This window comes from Anolis sagrei, chromosome X (assembly GCF_037176765.1).
Source record: "Anolis sagrei isolate rAnoSag1 chromosome X, rAnoSag1.mat, whole genome shotgun sequence".
Taxonomy (NCBI): Eukaryota; Metazoa; Chordata; class Lepidosauria; order Squamata; family Dactyloidae; genus Anolis; species Anolis sagrei.
This window is the reverse complement of record NC_090034.1, coordinates 26,967,892-26,980,843: the sequence shown is the minus strand read 5'-3', so window position 1 is coordinate 26,980,843 and position 12,952 is coordinate 26,967,892. Positions and strand designations below refer to the sequence as shown.

The 12,952-nt window shown below is 46.0% G+C and overlaps 1 protein-coding gene across 2 annotated transcripts in view; it reads left to right on the top strand.

Moving 5' to 3' along the window:
• The window catches only part of SBK1 (SH3 domain binding kinase 1), a 94,223-nt gene that overhangs the window by 39,644 nt on the left and 41,627 nt on the right, over window positions 1–12,952 (top strand). The window contains exon 1 of one of the 2 annotated variants that reach the window (XM_060786245.2): window positions 10,001–10,579. The exons of the other annotated variant lie outside the window; for it this stretch is intronic. The gene's annotated coding sequence lies outside the window, so the exon portion shown is untranslated. Of the gene's footprint in view, window positions 1–10,000; window positions 10,580–12,952 lie in introns of those variants that run through there. 2 annotated transcript variants of the gene reach the window in all.

Sequence of the window (12,952 nt, the reverse complement as noted above, 5' to 3'; positions counted from 1 at the left end):
CCAAAGACTTGCAACTGGCTTGGAGTCTTTGGGCAGGTTTGCAGGTGAGAGTCACCTGAAAATTGTCATAGGCAATTAAATGGGGACTTGGGGGGGGGGGGTCACTCAGGGGTGTTTGGGACTATAAAAGTGGTGTTAAGGTGCCAGATTTGGCAACTGTAGTAAAAAAAAAAACCCAACATCTTATAATTCTGGGGTATATTAACCTGACCTAGAAGGACTGTGGATATGTGTTCCTTGGGATGCCGTATGGGGCAAAGGGAAGTCTTGCTCCAAGGGAGAAAAAAGCCACCTCCTTCCTCTGAATGGCTGCCTCATTCCGCTCTAGTGCTTCATTCATGAAGCTTTCCCCTTTGCCTACCTTTCTGCGAGATTCCTGAGCAGTTCCTCATCACACCTGACCTAAAAAAGAGACAAGATGTGGGCTTGAAATAAAGCAATGTGAAGAAAAGAGGAGACTGCGGGGTGGGTGGGTTGTTGTTGTTTGAATCATAGAAAGATCAGCAAAAGGCTGTGAGTGGCAAAAGGGAATGATTATGTAATAATAGTATTTGGTATCAGGCTGCTTTGAAATTTCCAGGAAGGGCTGTCACTCTGTCACAAAGCCCCTGATTTGCATGCAGCTGGTGCCAGCTACACTTTCTTGCCTCCTTCAGGTAAAAGGATCAGGTAGCAGGAGATGTGGGAAACCGCTGGGCCAGCAGCCTGAATGGCAAGTGCTGAAAGGGGATCATGGATATGATTCAAGGTGGGCAATTCGTATGGGAGGATTGGCCACATTGCCCCCAAAAACCCACTGCTATCGTGCTGTTGAATTTTGGCAGTGATATATCAATTTTCTTTCAAACGAGCATTGTTGAACTGCATTAATTCTACAGTGTAGATGCACCCTAAGCCTGACCCATGAGCCACACGCACTTTCACCCCAAGATTTTAGGGAGGATCTGGGTCTCTTCTGCGTATGTTTGTGCACCCTTTTTCCTGCATCTATAGCTCATCAAGATTGCTGAATTTGTGTGTGCTTGTAAAAAGAAGTTTGGAAAATGGTATATATTTTCCACACCCCAAATTTATCAGACAGTGTCAGGACCATGGGAGAAGAGGAGGATGAGGAGGAAGGGGTTTGCCTCAAGTAGCCGAGTCAGAGCCCATGAGTGAGGAACAGCCAGGCATGCCTGATAATGATACTGCTGTGCAAGAGCAGCACCCTGTTGTAGCAACTGAGTCGGAGGAAGATGAGGGTCTCCAGGAGGAAAGGCAGGACTTAACACTCGCTGCCTGGTTACAGCTGAGAGTGGATGTGATTCAGCTGCGCCGGTCAAAGATATTGTCCCAAAAGAGGAAAGACCAGTTGTAGGACTACTGCAGAGGCAGCATAAAAATTGGGTGTTTGCAACAGTACCTTGCTGGAAGAAATAGTTATGCTGGATATTTCAGCTGGTGATTTTGACTCTTGGCTCTTGTATTGCATATTGGGATATTGGTGAGTTGTTTGTGTGTTTGCCCCTCGGACTGGATTCTAGGAAGATGTCTTGTGCCTACTACTTTGTTTGGACTTCCTTTGTGAATGACTCTGGACTTCATTTGGACTAGCTAGTGAATATTATTATGAATAATAATAATAATAATAATAATAATAGTAATAATATGGATCGTTGATGTTGCAATCCCAGGCAACAGCAGGATTGAAGAGAAACAACTGGAAAAGCTGACACAATATGAGGATTTAAAGATCGAACTGCAAAGACTCTGCCACAAACCAGTAAAGGCCATCCCAGTGGTGATTGGCACACTGGGTGCAGTGCCTAAAGACCTTGGCCTGCGCTTAAACACAATCGGCACTGACAAAATTACCATCTGCTAGCTGCAAAAGGCCACCTTACTTGGATCTGCATGCATTATTCACCGATACATCACACAGTCCTAGACACTTGGGAAGTGTCCGACGTGCAGAGGCGGCCCTAGGTAATTTTCAATGGTAAGCAAACAGTATTTTGCCCCCCCCCCCCCAACCAATCATTGATATATATATTCTGTTCATCATGGGAGTTCTGTGTGCTATGTTTGGTTCAATTCCATCATTGGTGGAGTTCAGAATGCTCTTTGGTTGTAGGTGAACTATACATCCCAGTAACTACACTTGCTGCACTTGCTCCCTTGCCTGGCCCGCTTTGGGTCCAGAGGCGTGCCTGAAGACCCCGGCGTGTGCACCAAAAGTCACCTCTTCTCCTGACTTTCTCCTCAGCCATTGGGACCAAGAGAGAGAGAGAGAGAGAGACAGAGGGGGAGATACCCACCTTTCCTGAAGGTAGGCGCAAAAACAAAGGAGGGAGCGGAGGTGGGAGATACCTCCAGCTGGAGGGGCTCTCTCTCTTGGTCCCAATGGCTGAAGAGAAAGTCAGGAGAAGAGGCGACTTTTGGTGCGCACGCTGTGGTCTTTTGGTGCACACGCCTCCGGACCCGATGCAGGCCAGGCGTGGCGGCTCCACCCCTTGGCCCACCCGCGGATTGGGGAGAGGAGAGGAGGCGGGTGGAGCCCCGGGGGATCGGGAAAGGGAGCCGGTCATGGGGAAGGGATCGAACATGGAGAACGATTGAGCGCCGGCTCTGCTCGCACACCCGGTGGCCAGGTGGAGCAGGAACAAGAGGGGCTAGGCGAGGCTCAAGGGCCCGGCTCCTTTGGGAAGAGGATCACCCGGCAGCGAGGCAAGAAAGCTCCCCCCGGACTGCTAGGGCTGTTGTGAGCTGAGGGGGCGCTCCTCAAGTGGCGGTCGAGGGGCATTTACAGAGGCGCCTCTGCACCCCTGGCAAAAAAAAGTGTTCTGCGACCGCTTACTTCGCGTAATGGACGAGCCGCCCCTGCCGACATGTGATTCAATACAGCAGCCAGCAGAGTGATCTTATTTGCAGTGAATTCATCTTTTTGTGTTTCTAATAATAATAATAGTAGTAGTAGTAGTAGTAGTAGTAATAACTTTATTTATATTGCACTCTATCTCCCCAACTCAGGGCAGATTCCAAACATAAAAGGCAAACATTCAATGCCCGAATACAACAACAATACATCCATACTAACAAAATTTAAACAACCCAACATATAAACATGAATTATGACTTAACAATTAAAATTAAATAAAAAACACAGCCTGTTATAAGAGACATAAGAAAACATCATGAATATGACCTTCAGACTGGATTTTGGCATTCTTTGTTGTTTAAAACTTTGTAAAAGCTACCTCTGTGTTAACTAGGGGCTGCCTAGACTGTGCTTGCCTAGCTTCAGCCACAGAGGCAGTTCCTGGGTTTTGCTTTGACATAAGAGAGGTGTTTTGAGTTAAGAACTGGCATGAGAGGGAGCGCTAGTGTGAAAATATTGGGCGTTAGGGCTTCAAGGGAGCAGCCTCTGGGCCTCGTGCTCTTGCTCTTGCTCTAAGGAACTTTGGGCTAGTTGATTTTGTGTGGTTTGTTTTTATTCCTGGGCTGTTTGGCTTCATGAAGGGGGGGGGGGAGAACAAGAAAGGGAAGGAAAGAGGATGGAAGGAGGACAGGAGGAAAAAGAAAAGAACGCTTCTGCCTCTTCACTTGGTGCTTTGGGCTTCCTTGCCACAACTTTGGGCTTCTACCATTGTGCCACACTTTTAAAGTTCACTTTTCTTTTTTTTAATTACTCCACATGAATGTACATGTATATATGATTTATTTCTGAAGTACATTTTCATTTTTGAAAATCATGTAACAAAAGTGGGATGGGAGTTTACCGACATGGGTGGAACAAATTGATAGTATTTCAATGGGAAATTTTGCTTTGAGGTAAGAGCAATTTGAATTAAGAGCTCTGTTACCTCAAGGTATTGTTGTATATGGGTTACTGTGTATGGAATTAGTCCCCTGGTCCACTTAACTAATTACTGGCTGTGTCTCTACAGGATTAAATGCTGAGTTAAACCATTCCTTTATCTAGGCCAGCATTGCCTACACTGGGTGGGGGCAGCGGCCATGGCTTGCACGCTGGGCCCTTTCTCTTTCCTACCTGGAGAGACATAGATTGATTCTAAGCTTCTGGGTGAAGAGCAGTGCTTTTCACATAGGTGTAGCTGTGTGTCTCGGGTCCTGCTATGGTGCATCTGCACTGAAGAATCAATGCAGTTTGGCACCACTTTGACTTTCATTGCTTAAGGCTACAGCTATGGAAGCCTTGGTTTTGTCACCTTCTTTGGCAGATGAGGCTAAAGACATTGCAAAACTACAAAGGATTCCATTGGATTCATCCATGACAGTTAAAGAGACTTGAAGCAGCGAAACAGTACTGTATACAACTAAGACCTAAAGCCTGTAAGTCAGGCATGGGCCAACTTGGGCCCTTTCTCCAGGTGTTTTGGACTTTGACTCCCACAATTCCTAACAGCCTGCAGCACAGGGAAGCTGATGAAGAAATAATAATAATAGTAGTAGTAGTAAAACTTTATTTATATACCATCCTATCTCCCCAAGAGGACTCAAAGCAAAACATTCTCTTGCCAAAACCACAACCTACAAACTACCTACAGACCCACTAAGAAAATCCAACAAATGCTATGTTCAAAAAGGAACAAGAGAGATGCTCTCACCTCTGCAGGAGTTTGCCATATACCATGCAGCTGTGGACAAGTCTACACAGAGACCACCAAACGTAGCAATGCCCAGACATGAATCAAGGAACATGAAAGGCACTGCAGACTAATTCAATCAGAGAATTCAGCCATAGCTGAGCACTTGATGAACCAAATTGGATGCAGAATATTATTATTTGACAACACAGAAGTGCTGGACCGTTCTAACAACCATCATGTCGGACTACACCGCGAAGCCATTGAAATTCACAAGCATGTGGACAATTTCAACAGAAAGGAAGAAATCATGAAAATGAACAAAATCTGGCTACCAGTATTAAAAAACTCTAAAAGTAGGACAGTAAATAAAAAACAACACTCAGAAAACTGGGGAATTCCATACATGAAACTATCAAGGCCAGCTAATAACCCCCAACAAAGGATTCCCCCCAGGCAAGAAGCATACAGGCTTTGAAGCTCCAAGAATATTCAATGCTAATCAAGGAGGCCAAATGCAACATTCATACTTGCCTCAGACAAGAGTTCTTTCTCTCACCCTGGACATTCCACAGATATATAAACCCTAGTTTCGAACAGACCTTACAACCTCTGAGGATGCCTGCCATAGATGTGGGCAAAACATCAGGAGAGAATGCTTCTGGAACATGGCCAGACAGCCCGGAAAACTCACAGCAACCCAGCATACTGGCTGGTAGGAATTGTGGGAGGGAGGGCCAAAGTTGGCCCATGCCTGCTATAAACCCTAAAACAGAATTAAATCTAGAGCTAGCTAAAAAACAAAAGCATTTAAACCAGTAATATCTATTTAAAATACATATCAGGTCCAATCTATCTCTTTCTATGAACTGGCACAGGATTTGAGATCGGCAGGGAAGGCCCTTCTCCCAGTCCCACCACCGTCTCCAGTACGGTTGATGGGAACAAGGGAGAGGGCCTTCTCTGTAGTGGCTTCCCGTCTCTGGAATAACCTCCCAAAAGAGATTAGCTTTGTCCTCGCCCTTGAATATTTCCGTTCTAGCCCAAAAACATGGATTTTTAAGCAGGCCTTTGGCTTCGAGTAGGCTGAAATGGACCCATATGAGGTTGACAATCTCGCACTTTAGTTGTGTAATGATGGCAGCTCATTTTAACTATTGATGGTAAGCGTTTTTAAACTGTGTATTTTTATCTTATTTTATGTGTTGATAGTAGATGTTTATAACTTTTATGTGATATTATTTTATACTCAGGTACTATTGATGTTTATACTGCACTTGAGAGCTTTAGAGGCTGCCCCGAGTCCCTTTTTGGGAGATGGAGGTGGGATACAAATAAAGTTTATTATTATTAGATTCCCATGGTGTAGTTCAGTAAAGTTAAACTGTATTGCATGAGTATCCACTGTTTCAAACTGCATTCTATGGCAGGGTAGATAGGGCCAAAATTGCCAGCACCGTGCTTCCTACGATAGCCAATCCAGACCGTATGCTGCTGTGTGATATAAAAAGATCCATGGGGGAAATTAAAATTCCATGACTCCTTGTTGCAGGACCAATGCTGCTCCTGACGCCTGAGCACTTCTGGTTATTTCCATAAATTTTGCCAATAGAGAAATGCATCTTGAGAAAAAAGCCATTTGCATCCCTACCCAATTCCACATAATACGCTTTGACAGAATGCAATGTAGATGTGGGCTATGGCATAGCAGAATCGTGATGCTATTTAATCATTGGTTTCAGCTTGCATTGAGAGGATGAGGGCAAAGCGTGTGGATGCTGGAGGCCTACCACACTTTCCCTTGACCCTTTCCCTGTCTTAGTTATTTCAATCTGGGTGAGAATTGAGGCGAGTTGGGGTAAGCCAGGGCCTCCAATGGCTGCCTTTAACAAGGCTATGGGGAAACCTTGACTAAAGAAACCCAATGGCTTGGGGATATATACTTCCCAATAATTCGTTCTTGGAGAACATGAGCAGCTCAAGCAACAATGGACTTTCCCATTATGAAAAGCACTAGAGGGTCTGGTTTTGTGTGTGTGTGTGTATCTTGGGTGCCAAAATAATTAGATTGCATCTTAGGTATCATTTTTTCTAATATCTTGAGCCAGCCGTAATGATGCATGACTGCAAGAGATAACGAAGTTTCTCTGTGCCTCTAGGCTGAAATCCCATTTTGGTTATCCATGCAGGCTTCAGTTTAGCAAGTTAGTTGCCATTAGATCCTATTGAATTAGTCATCATGAACTGAGTAGTACCCAGGATTTGCACCTTTATAGTAGTAGTAGTAGTAGTAATAATAATAATAATAATAATAATAATAATAATAATAATACCTTTATTTATATCCCACCACCATCTCCCAGAAGGGACTCAAGGTGGCTTACAGAGAGCACATTGTAGTGCCACAAAACACATAAAACATTTACAACAATAACAATGATTAGCACAAGCATCAGGGGAGCATGCTTGCTCCATCAATGTTTAACATTGACACAAATGACCACCCACTTCCAGAAGGGACAGGGAGTTTCATCTATGCTGATGATCATGCCATCACCACTCAAGCAGGGAATTTTGAAATGGTTGAATAGAAGCTCTTTGAAGCTTTAGGTGCTCTAACTGCCTATTACAGGGAAAAAACAGCTGATTCTGAATCCATCTAAAATGCAGAAGTGTGCTTTTCATCTTAAGAACAGACTAGCATCTTGAGCTATGAGGATGACCTGTGAAGGAATCCCACTGGAGCATTGCAGCACACCCGAATACCTGGGAGTTACGCTGGACTGTGCTCTGACTTACAAGAAGCACTGCTTGTTTACCAAGCAAAAAGTGGGTGCTAAAAATAATATCTGAAAGCTGACTGGCACAACCTGGGGATCACAACCAGACACAGTGAAGACATCTGCCCTTGCGCTTTGCCACTCTGCTGCTGAGTATGCATGCCCAGTGTGGAATCCATCTCACCATGTCAAAACAGTGGATATGGCTCTTGATGAGACATACCACATCACCACAGGATGTCTACGCCTTAACCACTGGATAAATTATTCTGTTTAGCCAGTATTGCACCACGGGAAATAGCAGCCTGTAATGAAAGGACCAGGGCATGGATATCTCCAGCCCATCCTCTGTTCAGATATCAGCCAGCAAGCCAACGCCTAAAATCAACATCTCCTGATGTTTCACCTGCATCTGTGCCTGGCATCCTCAGAGGCTTGTTTAGAGCTTCTGTTGGAAGTGGGGCAAGTGGGGTGTATCTATACCTGTGGAATAATGTCCAGGGTGGGAGAAAGAACCATTGTCTGTTTGAAGCAAGTGTGAATGTTGCAATTAGCAAGCATGATTAGCATTGAGTAGCCTTGCAGCTGCAAAGCTAATTAGTGTTGCTGCCTGGAGGCATCCTTTGTATGGGAGGTGTTCACTTGCACTTGTTTGCTGTCGGAAATCCCCCTGTTTCTGAGTGGAGGTTAACGCAGATAATCTGGATTTTATATGGTAGTGGAAAGGGGTCTTAATATAATCCAGTTCAAAGAAGATAATCTGGATTTTATATGGCTGTGGAGAAGTGGCTCAATACAATCCCATTCGAAGCAGATAATCCAGATTTTATATGGCAGTGGAGAAAGGGCTTAATATAATCTGTTTCTGCGGAGCGCCTGGGCCAATTGCTAGGATTCTGCAGCCTCGGCATCCTGACGAATCAGTAGAGAGGGAGGAGGGACGAGAGGGAAACAATGGATTCTTGAGAGGATTACTGAAGATAGGAAATGTCCAAGCGGCCAGCGAGTCCTGGGGGCCTGCGAGCCAGCCTTTCCTATTGTCTTTGATTGGCTGTAATAAACATTGATGTCTGGCAAGCCTGCGAGATCCGGATTTTCCGGGTGCTGAGATATAGAAACAATGAGGGAATTTTGGCTGAAGTTTCAGTGGAAGGAGATTTAAATAAGTAACAGATCAGGACAAAGGGTGGCTTTCCGAAGGCTTCCTTTGTCTTATTGAGATAGGATCATTAATGCCAAGTGACCGCCTCCCCTGGGGGAACCAACTCTGAGCCCCAAAGGTCACGATCCTTTGTTATTGTCCATGCAAAAAGTGTCTTTTGATAAGGGTTTTTTTTTCAACTGAGGATTTCCTTCTTTCCAGGGTCACAGAGGTGGCTTCTTATATTTTTTATACATTTTTCAATAAAGGGGAATTGGGCAAAAAGGGTCAGGAAAAGGTCAGATACACAGGGAGAAATATAGAAATATCGAAATCATGATATAGAAAACATACCCACTTATCCCTCCCACCAGAGTCCCATAGAAGTTCAAGAGGGTACATAAGTGTAAAGGGAGGTGCTTTCTCAGTAATAAATGTGCTACCTTCTGCTATATATGAAACATAGGGCATAAAACCTTGATTAAATGTACACATTATCTAACATGGGAAGGATCCTTGTTGTTGTTAGTGTCTTGGCAAATTGACCAAGGCTTAACCCTTATTATCCAGTCTGGTGTCCTTGTCCTTAGCAAAACTATAAGTTACTATTGGTGCTGCAACATTTACATTGGCTTCCAACTGAGTACTGTGGCCTGTATAAGATGTTAGTTCTGACTTTTAAAATTCTTTACGGCCAGGGTCCATCATACCTTAGGGACCGCCTCTCCTTCTCCCATCATCGGAGGTTGCAACTGCCAGCCCAACGTGACTTACTCTATATACCGGGTCCTAGAGAAGTGCACTTGGAAAGGACCAGACGCAGGGCTTTCTCTATTTCTGCCCCTGCCTTATGGAATTCCTTGCCACCCTATATGAGAGCCATGCGTGACTTAGGACCTTTTACTCTAGCACTTAAGACTTGGCTTTTTACTAGAGCATTCGATCTCTGTTAATTTTTAATTTCTATATGTATGCATTTTATCTTTTACAATTTAGCTGTAAATCGCCTAGAGCATTCCCGGATGGAGGGTGATTAATAAGTAATTAAATATGATGATGATGATGATGATCTTTTATGGGGGAGGGTCATGTTCGACTTCAAAATGAGGGTGGGTACTTAATATAATCTGCTTCAAAGCAGATAGCCCTGATTTTATATGGCAGCGGAGACTAAGTCCCCTTTTACACTGCCATATAAAATCCAGAGTATCTGCTTTGAACTGTTTTCTGTGGCAGTGCAGACTCGTATAATCCAATTCAAAACAGATATGTGGGTTGTATATGGCAGTGTGTAGACTCAGCCTTGGGGAGGGGGGCGGTGAGTGAGGGGGGAATCAACCGGATCCCAGCCGATCCTTCCCTTGAGGAACTTTCTTGGCTCCTTTTGGCAGGCGCTGCAAGGCGAGAGGCGTGACCTAGAAAACAGTAAGGGAGCCCGGGCAAGGGGAGAAGGAAGCCGGGTGGCTTTAGGACCCAGCGAGGGAGGGAGGGAGGGAGGCAGGAGGGCGAGGAGGCCAGCCTTGGCTCCCCTCTTTCTTGCTGCTGCCTTTCCTCTCTGGGGGAGAAGCCTCCAGCGGGAGGAGGAGGCGACGGAGGCCGGGCAAAGAATCCCAACCCCAACCCCTGCCGCCAGAGAGTCCCATTCAAAGCCGAGCACCGGGATGAGCTGTGTTGGGCTGCTTTCCTTGGGGGCAAGGATGACTCCGTGTTCCTGGGGCTGGAAGCCGAGGAGGCTGCGAGGATGGAGGGGATGAAGGAGGAGGAGGAGAAGAAGAACAAGAAGAAGGAGGAAGGAGCCGGCGCTTCCTCCTCCTGCTCCTCTTGCTGCGGCTGGTGCCATCGCCGCCTTTCTCCTTGCCATCTCCGCCTCCTCCTCCTCCTCCTGCTACTGCAAAGCCCCTCTTGCTGCTGCTGGGACTCCGGATCGGATTGCAAGGCTTGCGGGGCAAGAAGAGGAGGGAGGAGAAGAGGAGGAAGGCGCCCCAGGCTGGTCTGGAGCCTTTGCTGAGAGAAGAAGCCGAGAGGAAGCCTCCGGGCGCATGAAGTCGGGGCTGGAGCTTCCCAAGCGGCAGGTGCGCCTCCCTCCCTCCCTCCCTCCCTCCCTCCCTCCCTCCCTGTATGGCTTTGTGTGCTTGTGATCAAAGACATGGCCATTGTCTTTCCTTCTCTTGCTATTGGGGGATCTGTACCCTTGAGTCCCTTAGCAAAAGGCCCACAAGGATTGGGGGGGACACACGAGAGAAGGAGGGGAAGCAGACAAGGGAGAGAAGATGCTCTTCTTGGCAAAGGATGCTCTAGCTTTGGATTGCGGTGAAACTGGGAAGGAAGGAAAGACATTGCTATTGTCTTTCCTTCTCTTGCTATTGGGGGGTCTGTACGCTTGAGTCCCTTAACAAAAGGCTCACAAGGATTTTGGGGGGGGGGGCACAAGAGAGAAAGAGGGGGTGCAAACAAGGGAGAGAAGATGCTCCGGCCTTGGAGATGCTCTAGCTTTGCGGTGAAACTGGGAAAGAAGGGAGGAAAGAAGGGAGGGTGGGGCTGCGGAAAAGAGGAGGGGGTCCCCAACCCCAGGTGCCTCTCCTTGGACGCAAAGCCACGCCCGGAACAATAAGACCCCCCCTCCTTTTCTTTCTTTCTTTGCTATGTTCCCCTTCTCCTGCAGCAAGGCATTGCATGGTTGACCCTTTCTTGCAGATAGAAGAATGGGGAAGGAGGACAAGAAGGGCAGGGAATGGGAGCAGGCGGGTGCCTAGTGCAAGGTCAACTTGGATTTGTGTCACTAGGTATGGATCCGTGGAAAGGAAAAAAAAGAGGAAGGGATCTTGCACCTCTTTCTAATGGGTGCTAATGGTGTTTTCCTCTCTTCTTTTTCTCCAAAGAGACCTTCCTCTTCTCCCCATAGTTTGGATGGGGTTGCCAATGTCACCCAGGGCTTTGTCCCCAAGCCATTCTTGCTTTCCCTAAGCCTGGGATGAGGGATTGACCCATTGCAAGGAATTGCACACATAGGTGCATACATAGATATATACCAGCAATGGGTGCTTTGGTGTCTTCTCTTATTTCTTTCTTTCTTTCTTTCTTTCTTTTCTTCTGAAAGAGATTATTCCCCCCCCCCCTTTTAGGTAAAGGATAATGTCATTCAGGGCTGTGTCTCCAATCCTCCCTGCTTTCCCTAGGCCTGGAATGAGGGATTGACCCATTGCAATGAATTACACACATATACATAGATAGATACCTGCATGGGTTAATGGGCGCTTTGGTGTCTCCTCTCTTTCTTTCTTTCTTTCTTTCTTTCTTTTCTTCTGAAAGAGATTCTTCCCCCACCATTTGAGTAAAGGGTAATGTCATCCCCGGCAGAGTCCCCAATCCTCCCTGCTTTCCCTAGGCCTGGAATGAGGGATTGGCCCATTGCAATAAATTGCACACATAGATGCATGCATAGATACATAACTGCATGGGTTAATGGGTGCTTTGGTGTCTGCTCTTTCCCTCCTTCCGTTCTTCTTTTCTTCTGAAAGATTCTTCCCCCACCATTTGGGTAAAGGGTAATGTCATTCAGAGCTGGGTCCCCAATCCTCCTTGCTTTCCCTAGGTCTGGAATGAGAGATGAACCCATTGCAATGAATTGCATACATAGATGCATACATGCATCTTTGCAATGTTTGTGTGTTTTGACTGTGCTGTGACCCACCTCGAGCCACGAGGAGAGGTGGATAAGAAACAATATTAATATTAATTTCATCATTATATACCTGCACACTTTAATGAATGCTTTGGTGTTTTCTCTCTTCTTTCTTTCTTTCTTTCTTTCTTTCTTTCGTTCTTTCTTCTGAAAGAGATTCTTCCCGTTGTTTGGGTAAAGGGTAATGTCATTCAGGGCTGTGTCCCCAATCCTCCCTGCTTTCCCTAGGCCTGAACAAGGGAATCTACCAATTGCAAGGAATTGCACATATTGATACATGCATGCACGGGCATCTACATGCCTTGATCAATGCTATGGTGTCTTTTATGTCTCTTCCAGGTAAGTTTCCTTCTCCTCTTCCTTCTTCTCTCCCCTTTTGTTTCCTTAAAAATATCCCCATCACACAATCTGGGTTGAGGGACAATGCCGTGTTAGGACGGTGCCTCCAATTCTCTCTGGGCTTGGAGGAAGGATCATACCAAAGGCAACATATGCTTATAGAGGCACCTGCACGCCTTCATGGATGCTTTGTCTCTCTTCCAGGGAGGGCTTCCTCCCCTCTTTTGTTTCTACACAAAGATCTTCCCCATACACATGATTTGGGTTGGGGGTCAATGCCACATTGTTAGGACGGCGGCCCCCATTCTCCTTGCTTTCCCAGGCCTGGGTGAAGAAATTGACCCATTGCAATGAATGGCACATATTGATGCACAGGTACATATGTGCACATCGAGGGACCTGCATGCATGTGGCTTTGTCTGGT